General features: G+C 37.4%; 1 long non-coding RNA gene across 1 annotated transcript in view; it reads left to right on the top strand.

Annotated features, from left to right (window-relative positions):
• LOC139042655 (uncharacterized) overlaps positions 1 to 26,728 on the top strand; it is a 127,276-nt gene that overhangs the window by 19,921 nt on the left and 80,627 nt on the right. The window contains exon 3 of the long non-coding RNA XR_011499630.1: positions 11,492 to 11,600. This is a non-coding gene — a long non-coding RNA (uncharacterized lncRNA). The remainder of the gene's footprint in view (positions 1 to 11,491; positions 11,601 to 26,728) is intronic.

Below are 26,728 nucleotides of genomic sequence, written 5' to 3'. Positions count from 1 at the left end.
AACAGTCAACACTGGAGAGTATGTTGTTATGTTAGTGTGTTAGAAAGGTGGAGTGCAACATATGACGTGCATCTGGGAGATCTGTCTATTGGTAGCAGAATCCTAACCAATGGATGGAGATCTAGGGAAGGGAGCTGAGCCTACCAGGAGTATTGGGACTCTAATCAGGAGAACCTGGAAGAACTTGGAAGCAGGGACCAGGCCAGAAGCCCAGACTAATCAGAGGAAACCTTTGGGTTCTTAAGTTCTTTCAGGCTGTAATTTAAACAGGGTGAGTAGAATGCAAGAAGAATTTATTCTACTGCGATACTTATGAGGTGGTAGCCAAAATGGAGAGAGAATAAAGGGGCGTGGTTGTTAGGGACTCCCTAGAAAGAAACTCTTTCAAAGCACACTCTCCCCAAAGGATATCTCTTTGGGAAGAATTTAAAATGCATCTTATTGTTATATTTCTTGTGCTCAGTGGTACGAGATACAAGGTATTAGGGAAAGGGGGTTTATGACTCAAAATGTTTCCCAGATACTAAAGCTGTTGTTACTTTTAATAACAAAAGGCAATTGAATTCTTTAGGCTGTGATTATGAAAATGCTGTATTGTTTTCTGTCTAATCAACAGCAGGTTAGGGCAAAAGCTTTCCAAAATTGACAGTTCTCTTTGCTTTCACAATGCAGGGTAGAGGATGAATTAAGGTGGGCTAGAGCTCATATAGAGAAAGTAGTTGGGTTAGAGAATATTGTTGCAATCCAAGTGAGGATGCTCATAATTTGCATGAGAGCAGTGGTAATGGAAACAACAAAAATAGACTGGAGATATATTTTGGTTATAAAATCAACAGAACTTGGTGACGGTTGGATATGTGTGTAATGTGAGAAAGGTATGCTGTTGGGAAAATGACGTGAGAGAGAGGGAGGTGTCAAAGATAAGTCTTGGGCTTCTGGCTCACATATCCGGATGCATGATGGTGCCATTAATTAAGTAAGGGGAAACTGGAAGCAATTATGTTTGGGGATAGGAAACTGTAAGTTCAGTTTTGGACATAGTGAATTTGCAGTGCTTTTGAGACTTCTAGAGGGAATGTTGAATAGAAAGTCTAAAGCCCAGGGGAGAGGTCTATACTGAAGACATAAATTAGGGGAGTCATTTATGAGTCACATTATACATATTAGTCTGTGATTTGTTTTTCACCTTTAATATGTCCTATATGTCCTCAATTCAGTACATATAGATTAATCTCATTTAATAGCCATATGCTATTCCTTAGTATGTACAAATGCACTGTAATTTATTCAACCATTTTCTTAACAATGGATATTTAGATTGGCTCCAGTATTTAAAAAATTATTACAAATGCTGCAATAAACAAACTTACACATGAATCTTTTTTTAATGCTTTTTTTGGTGAGGAAGATTGGCCCTGAGCTAACATCTGTTGCCAATCTTCCTCTGTTTTTTTCTCCCCAAAGCCCCAGTACATAGTTGTTATATCCTAGTTATATGTCCTTATAGTTCTTCTAGGTGGGGTGCTACCACAGCATGGCTTGATTAGCGGTGTGTAGGTCTGCGCCCAGGATCCGAACCTGTGAACCCCAGCCCGCCGAAGTGGAGCACATGAACTTAACCACTATGCCACTGGGCCGGCCCCTGCACATGTATCTTGACATACTAGTGCTTTTATGTCTGATGGATAAATTCACAGAAGCAAGATTGCTGGGTCAAAAGCTAGGCACATTTTAATTTTAATACATATTTCCAGGTTGGCAATGTAGAGCATGAGCTCCAGAATAAAACTGTCAGGTTTCAAATCTTGACTCCACCACTTACTAGCTTTACAACCGTGGACAAGTTACTTAATCTCTTCTGCTTTACTCAGTTTCCTCTTCTGTGATTATGAAGTCTCTATCTCATATGGCTATCGTGAGGATTAAATGAGATAATAGATTTATATAAACAGCTTAGAAATTTTGAATTACACAATGAACTCAATAAATGTCATTTGTTATTATTGTTTTAAAAAACCTGATATTTGTTTATAGTTCCACCCACAGTGTTGAAGAATACATATTTCCTTCAGAAACTCAACAGCACAGTATATTATCAATTAAAAAATTGATGCCATGGCTTCCAGTTCTGACCATAACAGAGTAGCTGGTATCAGGCTTACCCTCCTACCATGAACAGATATAAAAACTTGACAAAATATGGAAAACAACTATTTACGGGCATTTGACAGCAAAGTGGGACCGCAATTCTTGAGAGAGAGAGACAGTATGTGATTCAAGCACAACATTCACTCAGGTGTTCTCCTGGGTATATTTCCCAGGGTGGCAGAACCCAGAGAGTGGTGGTCTCACTGGGCAGAAGAGGTGGGGATCATAATTTTGGGACTACAATCATGCTTTGCTTAGTGACAGGGATATGTTCTGAGAAATGTGTTGTTAGGTGATTTCATCATTGTGAGAACATCACAGAGTGTACTTCCACAAACCTAGATGGGATAAGCTACTACACACCTAGGTTATATGGTAGTAATCTTATGGGACCACCATTGTTTATGCAGTTGGTTGTTGACCAAAATGTCATTATGTGGTGCATTACTAAAGTGGTTGGAATTTTTGAGCAGGTTGCCAGAGAGACTGGAGCCAGGGAGAGATAACCCCAGAAGGCTGTGTGTTGTCATAATCATTCCTATCATGTGCCAGGCAGTAGCCTAAGTGCTTTTGGCTTTAATTTAATCCTCAATAATAATCCTGTGAAGTAGGATTATTAGAAGTAGGTTTATTGTTATCCCTATTTTACAGATGTAGGTTTATTATTATCCCTCTTTATAGACAAAGGAAAATGGAGGTACAGAGAAGTTAAATAACTTTCCCAAAGTCACACAGCTCATATTGGCGAGCTTGGATTTGAATGCAGACAGTTATTGTACCATACTGCCCTTCTGAAGAGCAGTTATTGGTCTGTCTTACATATATTAAGTCATAGAAGAGCTATCATTATCATTCCCACTTTAAAGTTAACTTCCAGCTGGGAAGTACTAGAGTTGAGATTCAAACTTGGAACCCTTGCCAAAAAAGCATTTGACCATATACGTGTGAAGGCTTATTTCTGGGCTCTCCGTTCTATTTCATTGGTTTATAAGTCTGTCTTTATGCCAGTACCACACTGTTTTGATTACTGTAGATTTGTAGTAAGTTTTGAAATCAGGAAGTGTGAGTCCTCCAACTTTGTTCTTCTTTTTCAAGATTGTTTTGTCTATTCCAGATATGTTGAGATTCTATGTAAAGTTTAGGATGGATTTTTCTATTTCTACAAAAAAAATGTCATTGAGATTTTGATAGAGATTGCATTGACTTTGTAGATCGCTTTGGGTAGTACTGAAATCTTAACAATATTAACTCTTCCAATACGTGAACATGGCATATCTTTCCGTTTATTTATGTCTTCCTTAATTTCTTTCAGCAATGTTTTGTAGTTTTCATTGTACAAGTCTCTCATCTCTTTGGATAAGTTAATTCCTAAGTTTTTTCTTTTTGATGCTGTTGTAAATGGAATTGTTTTCTTAATTTCTTTTTCAGATTATTCATTGTTCGTGTATAGAAGTGTAATTGATTTTTGTGTGTTGACCTTGTATCCTGCTACTTTGCTGTATTCATTTATTAGTTCTAATAGTTTTTTTGTGTGGAATCTTTAGGGTGTTCTGTGTGTAAGATCATGTCATTTGCAGTGATAATTTTGGTTCTTCTTTCCAATTGGGATGTCTATTATTTTCTTTTCTAATAAGAAATAATAGCCTAATTAGCCTAATAGCCTAATGATTTCTAATAGCCTAATTGCTACGTTTAGGCCTTCCAGTACTATGTTGAATAGAAGTGATGAAAATGGGCATTCTTGCCTTGTTTCTGATCTTATAGGAAAAGCTTTCAGTCTTTCACTGCAGAGTATGTTTGCTGTGTATTTTTCATATATGGCTTTTATGATGTTGACACAGTTTCCTTCTATTCTTAGCTTTCCAAGCTTTTAATACAAAGTCAAAGGTACTTTTTGGGCATAAATTTTAGATAATTCATGATTTCTATTTTAATTTCTTCTTTTATCCAAATATTTCTCAGTTTCCAATTGGCTAAGATATTGTTATATTTTTGTTATTGATTTCTAATTTTTTGTACTATTGTTAGGTAGTATGTTTTTAAAAAACTTTATGAATTTGTTAAAGTTCCTTTGTGTCAAGTATATGATTGATTATTTAGTAAATTTTCCATAGCCATAAGAGGAAAACGTATATTTTTACTTTGAAGGGGACAGAAATTTTTGATTGAATGACTCCCATCTTCCATATTGTTACCATTTTTTTCCTTCTTGATCAGTCATATTCTGAAGGACACCTATTAGCTTTCTTTGTTACATGTAGTTATTTTGCTTTCTCTTTCTGATTCTGGGAACTTTTGCTATTATGTTGTTTGGTGCATAAATATTTGTGACTGTTATATTTTTTGTAATTTTTCCCATTACAGCTGTTTTAAGTCCTTGCTCAAATTTTCCCTTCTGAGATAGGCTTCTCCCACCCTACCTGAGGCATTCTCCATTATTATTTCATGCTTCTTTTTCTCTCCGTAGCATTTGTTATATTTTAGTCTACCAAATAATTTACTTTTTTGTTTAATATCTGTCTTCTACTACTGTAATGCAGGTCCACAAGAGCAGTTTTTAAATTCTGTTTGGTAATTGTCTTTTCTTTGTGCCCAAAACAATACCTGACACATAATAGGTACTCAATGAATAAATCAATCACACAATGTTCCTCTTTGTGTCATTTAATGCTTTTTACTTTGATTTTCACTTCCTGATACCAATAGCACCATTCTTGTTTTGTTAATATTTGCCTGATATATTTTTGCTTATTCCTTTATTTTCAACACTTATTTTTTAATTCACACTGAGATCTTTTGGGTCTTTTTATTGGTAGTTCAGTCCATTCACAGTTGGGATAACTGATATATTTGTATTTTTCTTTTTTCTTATTTTATGTTTATTACTTATTATTTGCTCATTTACCCTTTATTACATTTTCTAGATTTCTCAGAGTGTGGAAAATTTCCTTTTGTCTTCTGTTAATTCATAAATTTTCTTTATTTTCTAGTGATAGATTCCTACATTTTTGTAGTATTTAAAGCTATATTCCCCTACCAAAATGCCAAAATTAAATGTCATGCTTTCCAATCTCCAAAATGTTTTAATACTATTTTCAAATACATTTCTTTACCAAAATGAGACCTTTACAAAGTTTTAAATGTCTCTCTCCCTCTTTTCTCCACCAGGTCCCGAACTTTGTTAAAATAATTTATTTCCAGTATATGACTATATTTTCCTTTACAAAGCATAAATTATAGTTCAATGCACTTTTCTTAACGTTTATATTGCAGTTTATGTTCGTATTATTATTCATTTAGATTTTAACTATCCATTTTGCAAGAAGCACTGCTTACCATTTTTTCGTATACATTTTATCTTTATTTATCCTGAGTTCTTTGGCCTGCTATAATTTTCATTTGGAAACAGTCTTTCTTTGAGTAACTTGCATATAAAGAGTTCATGAGTAGAATACTTTCTGAGCTCACTCCTGTCCACAAATATTATTTTACTTTCACTTATGAATATTACTTTGATTAAATCCTTTTTCCCCAAAATATGTACATATTGTTCCAATGTCCTCCAACTTCTAGTGTTGAAGAAAAGTTTAATGCTGGTCTAATTCTCTTTTTGTTATAAACAACCTGTTTTATCTAGCTGGATGTCTTTAAGATCTTCCTTTTTTTGTAGCTTTGTTTCACTAGGCTTTCTAGATGTGTGTCATTTTTCATTAATGGTTCATGAGATTGGGGATCCCTTTTAATCTGAAAACTAAAGTCTTTCTAGTTTAGGGAAGTTTTCTTTTACTGTTTCTTTGATTATTGATCTCTCTCTATATTTTTTTCTTTTTCTGTGCAGCTGTTATTTGGTTATTAATTTTCTGGACCTACTCTCAATATATCTTATCTTTTCATCAATAAATCCAATTGCAATGTGTTTTTCTCTATGTTTTAAAATATTTTTTTTATTTGATCTTCCAGTTTCCTCGTTGGCCATTTTATTTGCCATTTTCACTACGGAATTTTTAAATTGTGAAAAAGTGTTTTTTGGTCCCTTTTTTGGCATCCTAATTATGTCTCTTTAAGGGTTTTCACCATTTTCATTCGAAGTTCTCTTCTTTCCTTTATAATTAGTTCTGCCCCAATAACAGTCATGCATTCTGGTTGTTCAGTTTGGTTGTTCCTTCAAGTTACTGAGTCTCCTTAGCTGGATTGTGAATTTTCTGTGCGTGCTATGGATGGGTTTGTTCAGCATACATATAGGTCAGGTTGTTAGGGGTCTCTCTAGCAATAGTGAACTGGAAGTTGTTGGAAGATAGAGCAAGAATTTTTATTCTAGTAGTTCCTTAGCAAGTCAAAGAAAAAATGGTACCTCTGTGTGGTGTGTATGTTGCCTTCTGTTCTCAGTCTTATTTAGGTGCAAGTAGAAAAGTGCATGAAATGGGAGCAATGCGGCTATTGCTTTCCAGGGATGCTTGGGGTCAGTATGATGAATTATCCTTATTGGACTTCTCTGGAAAGCAGAAGAACTGGTCAATGACATCCACTCCCTCCTCGACCCCTTCTTTATTATTCTGAAAAATGACATCATGCACTTTTATGTCCTCTGGAGATGTGGCATTCTCAGATGCAATTAAGATTCTCTAGGTTTTTTTCACCATCGAACCATACTTATTTAAACTAAGTAGCACTCAAACATGGCTAGATATTAGAATAACTTTGGGGACATTTAAAAAATATTGATTATCTGCCTCCCTCCTCTCTCCCAGGACAATTGGATCAGAATTTTTGGTGGTGGAACCTGGGTACTCAGGCCACCACTTTCCAAATTGTTTGCTTGATAGTTTCCTCTATTAGATGTCTTGTTTATTGCTCTATCCTCAGGTAAGAGGTCAATAAGGGTTTGCTAAATGAATCAATTAATGCAATGTAATTTTAAAAATTAAAATAATTACTCATTTGAATATGTGGTATTTGAACATTATATAAAACCCTAACGCCCCCAAAATATATACAGCAAGTCTCCCTTTCAGCCCTGTTTCCTAGTCAACCAGTTCCTCTTCCTAGAGGAAACCACTTGTTGCTGGTTTCTTGTATATTCTTCCAGAGACATTCTATGTATATTTAAGCACATAGTATCAACCAGTCTCCTGTTAAGGGACATTTAGATGGCTTTCCATCTGTCACTATTACAAAAAAATGCTACAACGAATAAATCCTTTTCCCACCTAAATCTCTTCATGTGTGTGAATATATCTATATGATTCCTAGAAATTAAACTGTTGGATCAAAGGATATGAAATGTCCTTCTATTCCTGGAATTAACCCCACTTAGTTATGATAGTTTATTATTTTAATACACTGTAGAATCCTATCTGGAAGCCTATAGGATTCTATCTTATAATATTTAATTTAGGTTTCTCGCGTGGCTTACATAGCCATTCACAAATGAGACCTACAGAATGGCTATAATTAACAAGACAGGAAACAGCAAATGTTGGAGAGGATGTGGAGAGATGGGAACCCTTGTACACTGCTGGTGGGAGTGCAAACTGATGCAGCCACTATGGAAAACAGCATGGAGTATCCTCAGAAAATTAAGAGTAGATCTACCATATGATCCAGCTATTCCACTGCTGGGTATTTATCCAAAGAACTTGATAAGGCAAAGGCGTAAAGATACATGCACCTCTATGTTCATTGCAGCATTATACACAATACCTAAGACTTGGAAGCAATCTAGGTGCCCATCAAGGGATGAATGGATAAAGAAGATGTGGTATTTATACACAATGGAATACTACTCAGCTATAAGAAATGATGAAATCCGGCCATTTGTGACAACATGGATGGACCTTGAGCGTATTATTCTGAGTGAAACAAGTCAGAGGGAGAAAGTCAAATTCCATATGCTCTCACTCATAAGTAGAAGATAAAAATGACAAACAAACACGTAGCAACGGAGAATGGATTGGTGGTTACCATGGGGGAAGAGGGGGAGGGCAAAAGGGGAGATTAGGCTCACATGTGAGGGGATGGACTATAATTACTTTTTGGGTGGTGAACATGATGTAATCTGCACAGAATACGAAATACATTATGATGTACATCTGAAAGCTAAAAAAAAAAATTAAAAAAAATGAGACCCATGTGTGTTTTGCCCCAATTTCCTATCTTTTTTTAATTAAATAAAACTTTGATAAGGAATCGTAAAGTGATAGTGTGTTACTCCCTCATAAGTGACATATTTGTATTTAAACCAAAGCTTTCTAAAAAATGGTATTCTAATTCAGTGTTTTCCCAATATTTTTTTGCTGTGTGTTTGAATCACTTGCAGAACTTTAAAAATTACAGGTGTCCATACTTTGCTCAAGAACAGGGGTCAGCAAACTGTGGCCTGTGGGCCAAATCCAAGCTCCTACCTGTTTTTGTAAATAAAAATTTATTACAGCAAAGACACACCCTTTCATGTGTGTATAGTTTATGGCTATTTTTGTACCACAATGCAGAATTGGGTAGTTGTGACAGAGTCCATATGTCTGGGAAATCCTAAAATATTTACTATCTGGACCTTTACTGAGTAAGTGTACTGACCCTTGTTCTATAGACTCATGGAATCAAAATCGGGTACTGAGAACTCGGTGTATGTATTGTGAAAAAAATCCATCAAAGCTTGTCCTTATTTGCACTAAAGTTTGAGGACCAATATTTTAACACAAAGTTAAATAGCTAAGTGCTTGTCATTTTCTTTTTATGCCAGAGTTTTCTATCTCCTTGTCTATTACCTTTTCCTGCCCCTGCCCCTGAACTTCCAACCCTTTGGTTGGGACCCTGAATTTCCAACAGATCCCCCTGCCTTTATGTTCCCCATTACCAGTCTTTAATCAAAGCTATATTATAGAATAAATGACTTGCCCATCCCTGTTTTTAAGACTTCTTTAGGCTATATTTTGTTGCACATGTGCTTGCAGTTATACAGATATGAATCTCAGTCCACAAACTTATGTGTACAAGAAATTAAACTATTTTTCTAATAAATTTCAATTTAAAATGTTAATTCCAACAGGATTTGGAAACTTAATTGTAGTCAGTTTGAGGATTTCACACTTCTTTCCTTTGGATAGTGTCTAAGTTATTAAGGGGTAGGTGGAGAACTCATATAGTACCAGGATATTGAGAGGTGATCTATTATATCTTCAATATCATCTGCCCATGTAGGTATCTGCTGAGATACCCATGGCCTCATCTGAGCCTACATCAATGGTCCATAGACTCCACCAGGAGAAACAATCCTTGCTCTTATCTTCATGGAAGGTTTTTCCTTGCTACTTCCATGTCACTCTTGTGCTCACAGAAATCACTCAGCTGTTCCTGAACCATGATGAGGTGTAGTAAAGCTCTCTGAGGCTAAGTCTCCTTCTGCCTAGACACATTTAAGAACCGTTTGTCCCTCATATATCTTATTGTCTCCAAAAGGCTTTATCTGAAAATGGGGCCTAAATTCCCTATCTCTTGGAAATCAAATGTGGCTTTTTATTTCTGGACCCCTCTCTTGGAACATTTGCCATCTTTATTCTCATTCCTTCCTCTTCACCTTTTCCTAGTTCTCTCATCCTAGGAAATCTTTTCTTGGTCTGTGAGGGATGGTTTGGGTAATTTTTGCTTTCTCACAAGCCTTATTTGTCTATGTGTGAGCCCTTTGCTAGGCTTTTGAAACTCAAATGCCAAGATGAGATGCCTTTTGCTCCCCACTGCTTTATGCTGTTTCTGCTCTCTGCTGTCTGCCAAAGCAAATGAGCACAGAACTGTTTAGCTGTTCAATGAGGGGAAGGGCAAGAAGAAAAAGGAAACTCTCAGTAAGCACTGATTGATACTTTAAAAATGTCCTGCCGAAAGGTACATCACTATCACTTAATGGCCATGAATTAGCATACATGTGCTTTGTCATTGTTTTCTCCTTGCTAATATGTTCCTTTGTCTCTCCTAGTTAGGTCCCTAAAGAACCTAAAGAACCCTCAACTCATCAATAGTTATTTATTAAGCACCTATTCTAGGTTTAACGATGGTTCCTTGAAGTGACTCAAGGAGTGAATAAATGTGAAATCCCATTTGTTTGCTTCCGTGCCTTCTTAGATACTTATTTTTCTTGGAATGGTCAATGATCATAAAGGTTGAGTCCCTGGTGGGTGGAAATGTAAATCTGGGCAAGCAGTAGAAGACAAATCAACTATCCAAAAATACATAGAAATGTTAAAAAAACTCACAGCTATTCCTTTAGGTCCCCAGGTTATGTATCCCATTGAGATAGCAGGTAAAGTTTGTATCTTACTTTCAGAATTTAATATGCTGGATTTCAGATTGTATTAGTTTATTATGTTTATATGTAAAGTGTAGTGCGTTAGAGACTGGATGGAAAAGAGTCGCCTCCAGAATTTGTTTGTTTTTTCTCCTTCCTGAGCCAGAGCTTTTTGCATTGGTTTGATGTACTGTAGTTGCTTTGGGTTTAATCTTGTATAATAATTAACTTCAATTGATCCACTGCAGTGTGTTAGCAAAGTGCCCGAGCCTATTAAATCCAACTAAGAATCCTCCATTGCTTTCCTAATTTCCAGCATCATTATGCTGCCAGGAAAGCTGATTAATGTAAAGGCATTCTGAACTGGGGCTTTTGCCTGGTAAAATTTTGGAGAAGGTGCATACTATTCCATTTTACAATATTACATCTAATACCAACAGAAAGGATCTCCATTCTTCGGAGAGCCCTGGATCTATGAGTGAGGTTTCTATTCTTCTGTATAACAGAGCTCTTCTGTTAAAGGTGGAAGCCAGAATCATCAGAGCTTCACTTCTTAATGGGGGCTCATATGGTTGATTTAAAAACAAGTAGAAAAATGGAACGTTACTGAAAGTGTGCCATGCTCAATAGGTCTCTGGAAAAAAACCCAAAAGGCTGTTAATGAGAAAGAGAGGACAAGAGGAAGAAGTTACAAAAAAATTTTAAGAGATAGATGTAAATCAAGCTGTAAAATTGGAGACTCACAGCAGACATTTTCAGCCTTTGAGGAAATTTTAAATCAAACATCCAAATTGATCTATTGAAAAGCTCTGGGTAGGGAGTTTCTAGTGAAAAAATCCATTTAGATGACTTTACTGAGACTCTCCTGTGTATCAGGGGAGAGAAAGAAAATTAAGACTTGGTCTTTGTCTTTGAGAAGCAGACACTTTCTTTTAAATAGTCTGTGTTGATTGCCCTAGTGAGGTCAAATCCTGTTTTGTTTTTCCTCATGTTCTTGGAAATATTTTAGTCTGAGTCTACTTTCCTCACTTAGTAAGTAGAATCTTGTGAACATCTTTACTTTTGCAGGTTCACAGGCTCATCATCTGAAGAATCCGTGATCACTCTCCAAGAATGGACGGAACAGATATTGGACATGAGGCTAAGTATCTACCAAGACCAAGATACCCACTGGAAGGTGATTAAAAATTAAATTAGCTTATTTTTTTGTTTGGATTTATTATCTTAAAAGTTGTATGCAAAATGAATTCTACTTAATTAAGGGTTTTGGTTAGTTTGGTTTCAAATAGATTTTTCACTGTAAATGATTAAATTACTCTCAATTTTATTATCAGAAGGAGATAAAGAGATTACCTTGATGATTTAATTAAAGTCATCAAGAATATTAGAAGTAGTGATGGTACTGAAACATGGATGCCTCTGGAATGCATCATTTTTTAATTCATGAATTACAATCCCATTGATGTTTTTAAAATTTCCTATCATGGTGCAATTGGAATCCAAAGAAAAGAGAGGCCACTGAGGACTGCAGTTGTTGGGGGAAAGCTCTATGGATAAGGTGGGATTTGAATCAGGCATTAAGGGGAGGTAGATATTCTATTGTGGGGGAAAACAGGAAGGGTATTTCCAGTGGAGGGAGCAGCATGAGCAACAACTGTTGAGATGGTAGCGAGCATGATATATAAGGAGGAGAGTAATGAAACTTGTTTGACTTGAAGGCAGGGTTCATATGGGCAAATAAACTTTGGTTGAGAGTAGGGCAAAGATGAAAGTATTTGGTGAAAATTTTGAATACCTAACTTGAGGAGTCTGAATTTGAACCAATTAGGGTGTAAAAGCAGATGTTACAAACATTCAACAAAAAGAATGATAAAGAACTGAAGTATGGGAATCTATAGCAATTATTAGTTGGACGTTATAGAAGTTAACATTTTTAGGCTCTTTCCCCATTGTCTTTTGCCACATATCGACTAAACTGATTCTTTCAGAACAATTAACTGAATGAGTTTGATGATAGACAGGGAAACCAGACAATGCTACATCATAGATAAGCTAGAAAAATTCTTTTAAAGCTTTTGGAGAACTTGGAAGCTGCCAAAAAGAATTTGGGAAAATGTCCTCATCATACAATTTATGAAAATGGTTTTATGATAGAGAAGCAGTATTAGGTAATCAGTGGACTGGAATAGGATTTGGAGTTAAAGTTTGGGTTCTGGTTTTACCACTAATGGGCTCTGTGACATTAAGCAAATCATTTAACTTCTCTGAGCTTTAGCTCCCTTATCTCTAAAATGAGAATAATAGTACTTATTGTTATGTTGTAAGAAATAAATGAAACAATGTGTCTTATGAACTTTAAAGAGCTACTCAAGAATAAATGATGTTGCTGATGAATTTCCCTCGTAATAGCCCCAAAGTCATTTAACTTCTCTGAGCCAAAGTGGAAACAACCCAAATGTACATCGTGATAAATAAATGAATAAAATATGGTATATCTATGTAGTGGAATATTATTTAGCACTAGAAAGGAATGAAGTTCTGATACATGCCAAAACACATGTGAATCTTAAAAACATTATACCAAGTGAAAGAAGCCAGACACAAAAGGCCACATATTGTTTGATTCCATTTATATAAAATGTCCAGAATAGGCAAATTCATAGAGACGGAAAGTGGATTAGCGGTTGCCAGGGGCTTAAAGCAGGGGGAAATGGAGAGTGAATGCCAGTGGGAATGGGTTTTCTTTTTGGGGTGATGAAAATGTTTTGGAATTAGGTGATGGTGACAGTTGCACAACTTTGTGAGTACACTATAAACCACTGATTTGTACACTTTAAAAGGGTGAATATTGTGGTACACGAATTATATCTCAATTTAAAAAATAAACAGTAAAAGATCAATATAAAGCTTAACCAAAACCAAATATCACCAAAATAGAATGAACTTGTGATACACAAGGATAAATGTAAAATTTCTTCCCCCAAATTAATTTTTATAATTTTATTTTATACACTTAATAGTCAAATAAAATGTTTGACTTTGTAGTGTAGGAATAATAATTTCTTGGGACTGTCTGATGCTAGATTATTCCTGGGGTCATTCTACTGTACACTGGTGACCTTAAATAGATGATAATTTTTAATTGAGGTTTATAGAAGAGCAAGACAGTTATAGGGTAACCCATTTTTCTCTAATAATTCTTTATTCTTGCTCTGTATTCTTTATTTTGTCTGAGTCAAAGATGTTTTATCATGGAGGTTTTGTATGTGATTTTGGAGTTTTTTCCCTCATGAAATTTTGAGATGGCAAAATTGACATTCCATTTTTAATTCTTTCTCACAAGATGTTCATAATGCCCAAATTATGACTTTTTTATTGGAATAAATGGAATTAAATAACTGTAAACAAATAGAGGTTTTAAATATCATTTTATTTGACTAGTATACCAAATAATTTTATAAAGATTAAAATCATAAAATCTAATATTCATTATTCAACTTTTATAACTATTATAATGTTTTATAATAATTATATAATTATTTGCCTTTATAATTATAAATATTTATAAGAATTTGGTGGCTCAAAAATATATAATATTCTTAAATTTATCTGGCTAATCCACTATTTTAATATTTGTATTAATTGTCAGTCTATTTCCCAATTTATTTAACCATTTGGAAGTCTTTAATGATTGCTTTTGTATGTAAGAAGAGTAGCTTTCACAATCTTCACTAATTATTATAGCATTTTATTACTGCAATAATACGTATACATGTATACTTCAACTGGTTAATGAGAATTTCAATATATAAAGCACAAAAGAAGGTTTTCACTCCAAGTTTCAACAAGAATGCTCACCTATTTTACAAGTGAATATTCAGATGTTGACAATAAATCCAAGTGGTGTGTTTTGTTTCTATTGCTGATATTGGTGTGTCAGTTGGATGTGATGGTAACTTCATGGACTCATGGTTAATGACCTTACACAAGTTCAAGAAAACTAAATATATTGTTGAATTATGTAGCTGGCCATTTGGGCTTGTGAAGCCTGGGGCTGAATCTCAAGCCACATATAATTTGCCTGAATATTGACACTGAAGCTGGACTTTGTTGCAGTTCTAATACGTAGGTTCTTGAGGCTCACCCCAAGTATCCTAAATGCTAGGTTTTAGGTGGCAGGCTTATTTCATACCTCTCCCCTTTGTATGGTAGGGACTCCTCATCTGTTTATAGGACTGGGTTCTCAGTAGAGGTGGAGTAGGTATCCTCCTTGCTTCCATTTCTCCTTTTTCCTTTAGACATCCCAGGTCCTTTACATGTCATGTCATCCTAATCTACCACTTGCTACACTTGCTACCCTTCCTTGTTATCTTCTAAACCAATCACTTCCTTTCATTCAATAAACACTTTAGTATTGGACCCACTTTCTTCTTCTCTCTCCCTAATACTGATAATATCCTTGGTGACTTCAACATTCATATGGAAGGTTCATCCAATCCTCTGGCTCTTCAATTTCTTGACCTTCTCATCTCCAATGATTTTTTTCTTTATCCTGCCTGACCAACCCAATTTCTGGGTCGTATCCTTGAACTGTCCTTACCAAAAACTGAACCACCTTCAAAATCTTGATTTTAACTATCATTAGAGTCATTTCCTTGCATACCTCTTCAACTCTTGCCCATCTTTCTCTCAGTTGACTTTAGCTTGGAAAACCAAACACTGTTAATATCCTGCTCTTTGCCTATTCTAGGTCTGCACATGAGCAGCTGAACACTACTGGGAAAAATACAAATCATTCTGTGCTTGGCAGAAAAATGCCCCCCCCGCCCCCCCCGCCCCCCCCCCCCCCCCCCGCCAAAGATATCCCTGCCCTAATCCCATTAACCTGTGAATGTTACCTCACATGGCAAAAGGGCTTTACAGATGTGATCAAGGTTACAGAACTTGAGATGGGGAAGGTAGCCTGAATTATCCAGGTGGGCCCAATCTAATTCCACGAGTCCTTAAAATTGGAGAACCTTTCTTAGCTGTGGCTAGAGAGAGATGCAACCTAAGATGTACTCCTGCCATTTGAAGATGGAGGAAGGTGGCCATGAACCAAAGAATGTGGGTGGCCCAAGGAATGCTGGAAAAGGCAAGGAAATCAATTCTTTCCTGGAACCTCCAGAAAGGAAGGCAGCCCTGCCCATATCTTGACTTTAACCCAGTGAGACCCACATTGGACTTCTGACTTACAGAGCTGTGAGATAAATTTGTGCTGTTTTAAACCATTAAGTTTGTGGTAATTTGTTACAGCATCAATAGAAAACTAATGCACATGCTAACTCACTTTAAATTTGTGTCCTTAAATTTCAAACTTAACAACTGCCTGGGAATTCTGTTATACTATCTTTGCATACATATTTTCTGCTCTACTCTTTGAAACAGTCATTTCATTCCTTTTCCTCTCTGCTGAAACTTCTGAAACACTCCACCCGCATCAAAACACACATTATCATATGGGAGTTCCCTCACTTTTCTGCTTTTAAATCTATCTGACCTACTTCTGTATAGTCTTTGTTTCTATCAAAGGCAATTCCTCCACTTGTGCTCTGTATCCCAGCTCCTCGTGACTCCTCAATGACTTTTTATCTGCATTTGTCTTCTCTTTGTTCTGTATCCTCAGTTCTCCTTTTATCATGGAATATTCCCTCTGTCTATGTAAACATGTTCCTGTATTTCCCTTGATCTCATATCCCTCCCTTTCAATACCACCCCATTTTTCTGATTCTCTCATTACAAAACTTCTTTAAAAGATTTGTTCATGGTTGTTATCTCCAGTTTCTCATGACCCATTCTCTCTTCAACATACCACCATCTGGCTTCTGTCTTTAATACTGCAATGACTTATCCGGTTCCAAGTCCAGTGACCAATTTTTAATTCTCATCTTACTAGGCCTCTCTTGCACTTCTGACAAAATTGATCGCTACCTTATTCTTGAAACCACTTCTTTTTGTAGTTTCTAGGACACCATATTTCCTTCATAACTAGTGCCTGTTCATTCTTAATCTTATTTGCTGGCTCCTTTCCTCTGCCCTATTTCTAAATGTAGAAATGCCCCAGGACTCAATTCTGGCCCACCTTTTCTTCTCTATCTACACTCTCTCTTTAAGTGATTTTATCTTGTCCCATGACTTTCAGTACTGCCTATATGCCAATGACCCCAAAATTTGCATCTCCAACCCTGACTTTACCTCTAAACTCAAGATTTATAACTGTTAGCTTGAAATCTCCATTTTAACATCTAATCGACATCTCAAACTTCAAAATAGTTATTTATAGTTATATTCAAAATAGTTATTTATCAAGAAAGAGGTAGAGTTGCTATTAGCCATCCATAATTTCCCATCCAATGAAATATATTTGTAAGACTCTTGGCCTGGATAAGAGCTCTAGTTTGTGACTGAAAAGCCAATTTCATAAAGAATCCTTGATTTTTCTTGGTCTCATTAATATTGTGGGTTAAAACTCTTTTGGTTGCAAGGAATAGAGGCCTACTCTGGCTAATTCAAGTAAGAAGAGGGTGATTTGAGGGATAAAGGAAGGTGTCACTCAAATCAAAATAAAGAAAATGCAATGTAGTCAGGCCTCATTGGAACTGGTAATTAAACTAAAATACCTTCCAGAAAAGAGGATACTTTCTCAGGGGCGGATTCTCTCTCATTATTTCTCTGCTTCTTTCTGTGAATCTGCTTTATTTCCTCCTCTCTTCTAGAATCTTCTGCTTACTCATCTTACATATAGTTCCTAATGACTGTCCCACCAAAAAAATATACCTAATGGCCAGAGGTTGATTTCCCATCAAAAAGTGAATGCAATAAAGTACTAGTAAATGTTTGATAACTAGCTCTTGTGGTGGGGGAGGGAGAATATGTCCTGATTTGTCACATTTGCCAATTTCTGTGGTTTGAATATTCCCACCATGGCTGATTTCAAGCTACCAACATGACATCAATGAGCTTGCAAAATTCCTGAAAATTGGACATCTGTCTTTCACAAATGGGTATGGGTTGGCTCTAGTACTCCACTACTTAAAGAGCTTAAGCTTCATGGCTTCTTACTTGCATGAGTCCCTTCCAAGGCCTTGTGCCTAATTTTCAATTTTATGTTCTTTTTCGTCATGTTCTTCTGCCCTCCCCCAATGGTATAAGCTCTATGGTGCAAAACACCTGGATCTGCCTTGTTAATGACATTTCATCTCAGTTCCTATAGCTAACTCACACTTTCCCTCTGTGACTTTTTGTTTAAACTACCAAGAAAGGAAATTATTGGCTTAGCTTACCTCTTTTAGGGCCGATCTCTTTATGCCAGTCTAGGCCATGCCATAGGTCAGTTACAAGTCTATGGCTGAACTTCCCTGGTTTAAGTGTTCATCTCTACTCTAAACAACCATAGCTAGGAAGGTTGAATCATGTGTTTCACTGTCAACTCAACAAGGGCTGTATGGGGGCTAATTTCCTTTAGAAGAATCTGTCAGTGAACGTGTTTTACCTAGAGATGTCAGTCTTCCTGAGTGTTCTAGCCATTAACACAAATAAGACATCTAGCACAATAAAGCACAGTCTGTCTTTTATATAGTAGTTGAAAGCCAAAATAATCAGCCTTCCTTCTAAGTAAAACCATAAGGAGTATCTTCTAATCTAGAGACTAGTCATTTATTGCTTTCTGATCTAGACTACTTCAAGAGTTATTGACATAAATAAGCAGATAATGATATGAGATTTACAATGTTGATCAAAATTAACAAATGACCACATGGGAATTCTAAGTGGAGATGGTAGACATGTTAGCATCTACGTAAACTGTCTTATTGTATTCGTATGATCCAACTCATGGGATGGGTCAGCAGAAATGAAGATGAATGGTAAATGATTAGCCTTGAGGATTCTTTTATGCCATTACCACTATGATGAGCTCCTCTCTGTAAGTGAGCCCTTTTCACAAGAACATTCTCACTTCCAACTGTTAATAATTTATAGTATGCAAATTCCTGAGGTACCTCAAACCCTCTGAAAAAGACTCACTGAGGGAGGAGCTCAGGAACCTGTCTTTTTATCACAGCCCTGGAAACTATATTTTCTTAAATAATTCTGATGCACACTGAAGTTTGAGAACTCTGGGCCAGACTATCTGATACTGTTCACCACTGCATCTCCAGCACCTAGAATAACTCTTGACATTGAGCAGACACTTATTAAAGTTGATTGAATGAATGAATGAATATGTCCCTTGGGCTCTGAGAATTAGTCAACTTCTTTAGAAGTCACAGGGAAGAGGACATGGAAATATGTACTACACGCTTTTTGATGCTTTTTGAAATGGGAAACACTAGCGCATTTTGGGTGTTATCCAGGACGTATGAATAGAAAAACATAATGATTTTTATTTACCTCCTTTGCCCACCTAATCATCCAGATCTCTGCCTTATTCAGCCCATGTAGCTCTGTAGGCTGCCTTGCTCAGGGGATTCAGTCTGATTGCTCACATCATCAGGGTGGCACTTCTCAACTTGTCATTGTCACCAGGAGTGATAGTCAAAATTTTTTAACAACTGATAAAATACAGATGCCAACCAATCAGTACAGGCTGTGAACGACTGGTAGGGCCATATCAATGCATAATGGCTGAAGATCATCCTTGACCGTTAGCCTTGTGTAGAAGACTGTGCTCCTAGGCATTTGGCTCTATGAGTCCTTACCAAAAGTAATCTATATCAGGATGAGGCTTTCTGGGTCTTGAGTCATAGCTGACGTTATCCTGTGTGATAGGCCAGAATAATGGCCTTTATTTATTTATTTTTTTGAGGAAGATTAGCCCTGAGCTAACATCTGCTGCCAATCCTCCTCTTTTTGCTGAGGAAGACTAGCCCTGAGCTAACATCCCTTCCCATCTTCCTCTACTTTATATGTGGGACGCCTACCACAGCATGGCTTGAAAAGCAGTGCCATGTCCGCACCAGGGATCCACACCAGTGAACCCCGGGCCGCCGAAGCAGAATGTGTGAAATTAACTGCTGCACCATGGGGCCGGCCCAATGGCCTTTAAAGATATCCATGTCTTAATCCATGAAACCTGGAAATGTTACCTTAGATGGCAAAAGGGACTTTGCAGATGTGATTAAGTTAAGGATCTTGAGTTGAGGAGATTATTCTGGGTTATGTGGGTGGGCCCAATAAATCACACAGGTCTTTATAAGGGAAGGAGAGATATAGGAGAGTCTGAGTCAAAGAAAGAGGTGCAGCGATGGGAGGAGAGGAGGGGGAGAGTTGAAAATGCTAGACTGTTGGAAGGTGGAGGAAGGAGCTATGAGCCAAGGACCAAAATTGGTCTCTAGAAGCTGGAAAAGCCAAGGAAGCAGATTCTCCCCTAGAGCCTCCAGAAGGAAGGCAGCCCTGTTGACACCTTGATTTTAGAACTTCTGACCTAAAAAACTGTAAGATAATAAATTTGTGTTGTTTTAAGCCATTAAATTTGCAGTGATTTACTACAGCAGCAATAGAAAACTAATATACCCTATATTAGGTATGATTTTCATAGTCTGTAAAGATATGATTCTCCTTTCCCCACATTGTTTTGAAGCCCACATTCTGTTTAGCCTCAGAAATCTTTTTTTTTTTTAATTATTAATGTTATGATAGATTACAACCTTGTGAGATTTCAGTTGTACACTTTTGTTAGTCATGTTGTGGGTACACCACTTCCCCCTTTGTGCCCTCCCCCCACTTCCCCTTTTCCCTGGTAACCACCTATCAGATCTCCTTGTCAATATACTAACTTCCACCTATGAGTGGAGTTATATAGAGTTCGTCTTTCTCTGACTGGCTTTCAGAAATCTTTTTTTAAAAAATTTATTTTATTTTATTTTGAGGAAGATTAGCCCTGAGCTAACTACTGCCAATCCTCCTTTTTTTGCTAACAAAGACTGGCACTGAGCTAACATCCATACCCATCTTCCTCTACTTTATATGTGGAATGCCTACCACAGCATGGCATGCCAAGCAGTGCCATGTCCGCACCCGGGATCTGAACCGGCGAACCCCGGGCCGCCGAGAAGTGGAATGTGTGAACTTAACTGCAGCGCCACCGGGCCGGCCCCAGCCTCAGAAATCTTAATGTTGAAAATTCAAGGTACTCGTAGTCAAATTTATGATTAAGCATTTTTTTTCAAGTAAAAACTCAATAAAAACCAAGGTTTTGTTCTTCTCCCTACTTATTCTATGGGGTGAAATCTAAGTACCAAAGTAGAAGACAAGGTATTTTGTCTATGATCATTCTCTGCCTTCTTCTGGTGTTTGAGGAGGGGAACTTAGCTCATATTATATTTGGGGTGTTGGTCTTATCCCTACTGCAGTGTCTTCTAAGTTCCACAGTCTTACCTAAAGAACTACATATTGCACTGTTGACATGGAATTCACTGCTGTTGTTTCCTTGTTAAAATTACAAGGACCGCACACATCTCTCAGCCATTTGTAGCCTTCTTTTGGGCACAGATAACTTTGGCATATCTTCCCATCACCCTCTGGGGTCTTCAGAGATTTGGAGGACTTTCTGGCCCTCTCTATCTAGACGTGTCTGGCCACAATTTTTGCAAGACTTTCTGCCTTCTTGAGCTTCATCAGGGAAGTGAAGCATCGGTCTCTGCTCTCAATATTACTCAAACATTTCTGGGCTTTCCATTACCCCTTTTCCCAGAAATTAGTCTCAACTCTCTTCCTTTCCTCAGCCAGTTTAACAATTTCATTTTGGATATGGAAAATAGACTCTTCCTTCATCATAAATTCTTCCCAACTCTCTTGTTTATGAGATAACTTTTGAGCTTTGCACTGTCTTCAAACTTTTGAAACTCAAAACCTTTTTTTCTCTCAAAAATCTTTGGTTTTGTAATCCAAAGCTTTATCTGTTGAGACAGTGGCTCTGTCAAGGGTTTCAGAGGTCTAAATCCAAAGTAAACTCCAAGAATGTGACTCTTTGTTTTATGCATTGGGCACTTGCCTGAGGTAATAAGTCTCAGCTTCAAGGTCTAATTTTAATGGGAAATGTTGAGGGGTAATGAGGGGTAAAAAGAGAATGAAAACGCATCCGTTAATACTTTAAGATATTATGCCTCTACATTTTTCTCCCTAGTAAATCATTGCAATTTGGACTCTTCAACATAGGTGTTCCCCCCCACTGCTCCCCCCCCCAAGTTATGCAAGGCCACTGCAAGACTCATCTGTGCTCTGTCGAGGCGCTGCCTTTGGTTATGGCAGAATTAAGAGGGGAACTAAGTCTTTGACCAGAATCTGTGCATCCAAGATAATAGCTCCCGTGTATAAAGATTCAGAATTCATAGGGATAGTAATTAGGATAAACTCCAAAAATGAAGGTGGCAAATTTTTAGCCACTGAACTCGAAAAAGAAAAGCCACTGGTTTAAGTATAATTGCGAAAAAGTTAGGAAGAATACAAGATCAATCTGAATAGGTTTTCTCCTGCCTTTTCATACTCTCTCTGCACCCATCACATGTGCAACACACGTGCGAGTGTGTGTGTACATACATGCACACATAAAAAAGACCTTTCAAGCTGAGAATGATAAGAGCAGAGGGTTTTGGAGAGATAGGAAGAGAGACATGTATTTGGTAGTCCTTCTATTCTGTCCCTCTATCCTGTTAGGCCAAATCTAAGGGTGGTAAAACATGATGGAGATTCCACTTAAAGGTTAAGGAAATGAAAGCAGGAAGGATGTAAGCTTTACATCCTGGGTGGATACCAGTGAGCTGAGAAGTCTGGCTGAGCAATCCATTTTCCTTCAATTCAATGCAACAGTCTTACAGTAGAGCTGTACCGTATGACAGGCCTAGGCAAGAGAAGTCTCCACTACTCTTACTACCTGACAAACCCCAATCCCTGTTTTCTGAACCCTCTAGGGACATGGGAGACCATACGAAAAGGTCCTGTGGTCTCTTGAATTGAGTGGGAAAGCTATCTGAAAGAGAAAGTGAGCCAACGTGTTTCTAAGATGCTTTTAGCCAGAATAAGAGGATTCTGTGTATGATATGAGCAGTCTCTGCCATGGATTGGGATATGTAATATGTCTCACTGGCTTATCAGCACAAGAGAGCTAAGTGGGAGCTAAATATCCATAAGACAAGCAATTTCCATTTGTGACAGGTTGATGCAGTAAAGACTTCTAATTTATTCATGCCTTCCTATTTCTACACTCTTTGATAGCACCTTTCATATTTACTCCAAGCTTCCCTGTGTTCCTTGATTTGGCCAATGAGACAACATAAAATGTGGTCACAGGTAGAAACTTGAAAGAGTGCTTACATATTGGCATTTCCCTTCTCTTGCTTCTGTTGGAACTCCTGATAACTCTGTGATCAGCCTGTTGGATTATGAAAGACACATGGTCCAGTTACTCTCTCATCCCAGCCAACAGTCAGCCAGTCTCTGGACATGTGAATGAGGTCTTTGACTGCCAGCTGACTGTAGATGCATAAATGAGTCCAGCCCAAATTGTTTACCCACAGAGTTGTGAGCTAAATAAATGGTAGTTATTTTAAGCTACTAAGTTTTGATGTAACTTGTTAAAGAGCAAACCTTAACTGATACAGGATTCCAGAGAACATCATGTAACATGTGTACCTAGGAACAGATAGGATGTGCTACATCTGGAGCAGTAAGAAAGCAAGGCCAACACAGTAGCATTCCCTTTAGCTGCCTCCCCGCTCCCAAATGCCAGAGCTGATCATTGATCCTGAGGAAGTAATTGTCGATGAAAATAATCCATAACCAATCTATAAATGAAAATTTGGGAGAGTTTATTCTGAGCTAAAATGTGAGCACCATGGGCCGGGGCCTTTCTTCCCGAAGGAAGAAAGGGCACCAAAGAAGTGGGGTGCACAGAGTGGTTATACACCCCGAAAGAGGATGTTTCACATATGACTGAAATGTCCCTTTTACAATAGTTGCGAGACTACTCTGTTGGCACAGCGATTGATGGACACAGCAGGTAGGTCTGCTGTCTCGGTGGACACAGCAGGGTGGCAGGTCTGTTGTCTCGAGGTGGGTGGTCACAGGTGAGCTGGGTGGTCAAAGGTGAGCGCAGCAATCAGCTCCTAGCCTAAGGAAAGATGCTTATCCTTAAGGAAATGCCACTGTGGGGGGAAGTTGCACCTTTATCTTAAGGCCATTTGTTCTTGCCATAGGAAATGTTTAAAGCAGATACACAATGCGTGCTCAATGGCCACATCAGGCCCTTTTGGAAAAAAATGTCAGGCCGAATTAGGTTTACACCAAATGGCTTCCTCATATACTCCAATATATCCTATTGCTTGCCATTTCTATTTGTCATAATGAAACAAAGGGAAAAATCATGATTATGGCTAAGGATTCAACTTGAACTGACTGAAAAACTGCTGCACTTAGCTGGACAAAACTGGCTTAAATTTTCTGTTAGGCAGAATGTTGGCTTAGAGGAAGATAGCTTTTTATTTTAGCATGTCTAAGCTTGTCACAGGGAAATCTGTGCTTGGTATACCTGGTATTTCTGTACTAATGTCCTAGACTGAACCTGATGTATCTGAATGATTAAGCCAAGAGCCATGTATCATACTCATGTATAAATATGAAGACCTAAGTCAAAATCAGTTTTAAGTTACTTCCTAATGTACAGGAAATGGGCTGCCTTGCTGTGAGTTGGAGAAATGTAAGAAACTATGGACACCTGTAATTGGTCTCATTACTCTTTTAGCTTTGCTATAATCGAAGGCACCATAAAAAGAAAAAAGATAAACATTTTCCATAGGTCAGATTTATCAATATTAATGTTTTAATACCTAATATTAGATTGAATACTTACTCAGCACTATGCTAAACTCTTTATATGCATTGCCTCATTTAATCCTCACAATGACATATGAGGTAATATACTATTTTTCCCATTTTATAGATGAAGAAACTGAGACTCAGAGATTAAATTCCTTAAGATCGTGCAATGAATAAAATGGCTGAAATCCAGGACTATCTGACTCCAAAGAATTTGATTTCATTTTGGCAAAACATTGCTTCTTAAATGATGGTAGCGTTTTGAGATTTATTGCTAACAATGAATTTCCTTGCAAGAGAAAACAAGTATTGTGAAGGGCTAGGGAGTAAAATTAAGTGCTGAAGGACCAGTTACAATTTCATTGGAGGACTCAGGACATTGGGCAGAGCAAAGCTGAGAGAGGGGCCACTCTGTTACTCTCTCATCCCAGCCAAGAGTCAGCCAATCTTTTGGATGGATGATCTTGCTTGAGGGGCTTCACACAGACTAAAGATGATGGCAATGACTCCTATTGAATTTGGCCTGGAGAAGGAAAAGCCAAGTTTTTCTCTTTAAAGTAATAGTGCTTTGCAATGAATTGTCTTGATAATAGCTTTCTTGTAAAGGAAATAAAGAAGATATACAATCTGAGAAAGTACAATTGGTCTTCAGGCCTCCCCCAATAGTCAGGCAAGTACTAATGCCCAGCATTTAGGAATTGGTATGTTTGACGAAATGTGTCCTGATTGTGATTTTCTGCATATGATCACTAATTTAAAGAATGACATATTTTCAGGCAAAGAGGATTCTCATTGAAATAACTTGCTATGTATCACAGTCATCACATCTCCCAATTACCACTCCCAGGTTCCAGTACAGGCCTTGGAAGATAGAAGGCTTTCTGCTTTCTGTCCATTCTGTCTTATGGTATCATCAGTGTGGCGCCAGGCTCTGGCAGAGCTTTTTGACACAGTGCTGTTTGGACATTCTTGCAGTCTGTGCTGGGGATCCACGTGACTTTACCTTGCAGCACCGACCATTTTGGTCACTGGAGCCCCAACTGCTGCCAGCCCTGCATCCATCCTTAAGGCTAATCAATACACAGTCACCCAACAAACTGTCTACACTTGACTGCCAGTTTTTTCTACCAAAATAAAATGTGTTCATTAGGAAATATCTTTCCTGGAGGCAAGAAACAAAATGATTGCGTTGAATGTATGATATGAAAGCAATCTTTAGACTAAAAAGAGATCATGTATGTGGAAGCACCTAGGTGGGAGGCACTTACCGAACATTTGTTTCCCTCCCCTTTCACTTTCATTTTCAAATGAATGAATATATGTGGGAAAAAGTAAGGGTACATTTTCCTGTGACAAACTGAGCTATTTGGAAGATTGTCAGTCAACAATTAATCTAGCTTCTAAACTTTTTTCAGTGAAATCTTCTCCATAATTTTGTGAAATGTGTGCCCTTTGGTTAGGCTAGAAGTTGTCAACACTCATAAAAAACACTTTCGATATCTTGTTTCAAGTACCTTCAAATTTCTTTTTTAATGCTGGGCAAAATGCATGATTCTGTATAAGATTCTGTATAAAATTTCATTTTAACTCCAAACAACCAAGTTGTTTGTTCCTTGTTGCTAAGGAAACCATTGTGTATAAATCACCAGTAAATACAATAGATGGTAGTTAGACTCTTGTTTGGTGGGGGCAAGTGCCTCTCTCCTTTGAGATTAGAAAATTGCTACCTTTTGATTGGAAAGAACAAGTCGTGTGAGTTTAGGCTATTGCTTTGGAGAAACACCTGCAGGACTCATTTTTTTTTCTTCTGTTTTAGTCATGGATGAATAGACAGGGAATCTAGGGGTAACTTTTAGAAAAAACTGGCAGACAAGTGACACTATCTTTCTCCTTCTCTGCAGATGTCCTGTTTCTAACAGTGAAGGGCAGAGATCCTTAACCAGTGTCTCTCAAATCAATCCTTTCCTTTCTTTTCCACCTCTATTGCCTTGACTCAGCCCCCATCATCTTAAACCAAAGCTTTACAATAACTTCCAAATTAGTCTCCCGATGTCCAGATTCTTTTTCTTATATTTCGTCCTTCACACTATGTATCAGATTAATATCTGAGCTAGACTGCTTGTGTTCAAATCCCAGCTCTGCCACTTACAGGCTATGTGACCTTTGGGCAAGTTACTTCACCTTTTTGTTCAAATTTCTTCCTCTGTAAAATGGAGATAATATTTATCTCATAAGGTTGTTGTGATGAATAAATAAGCTAATCCATGTAAAACAATATTACAATGTCTGACACATACTAAGCACTCAATAAAAGTTAACTCTCACTAGTTTCCCTAAACATCACTTTCCATACCACTATTCTCTCTTCGCAATTCAAACACTTCAATGATTCTCTATTGTACTCCTTGCCCTGATGTTTAAAACCTCCTTCTCTGAATGTCAATATAGAACAAT

This window comes from Equus asinus, chromosome X (genome assembly GCF_041296235.1).
Source record: "Equus asinus isolate D_3611 breed Donkey chromosome X, EquAss-T2T_v2, whole genome shotgun sequence".
Taxonomy (NCBI): domain Eukaryota; kingdom Metazoa; phylum Chordata; class Mammalia; order Perissodactyla; family Equidae; genus Equus; species Equus asinus.
Note: the sequence above shows the minus strand (reverse complement) of the source record. Positions and strands in the feature narration are given on the sequence as shown.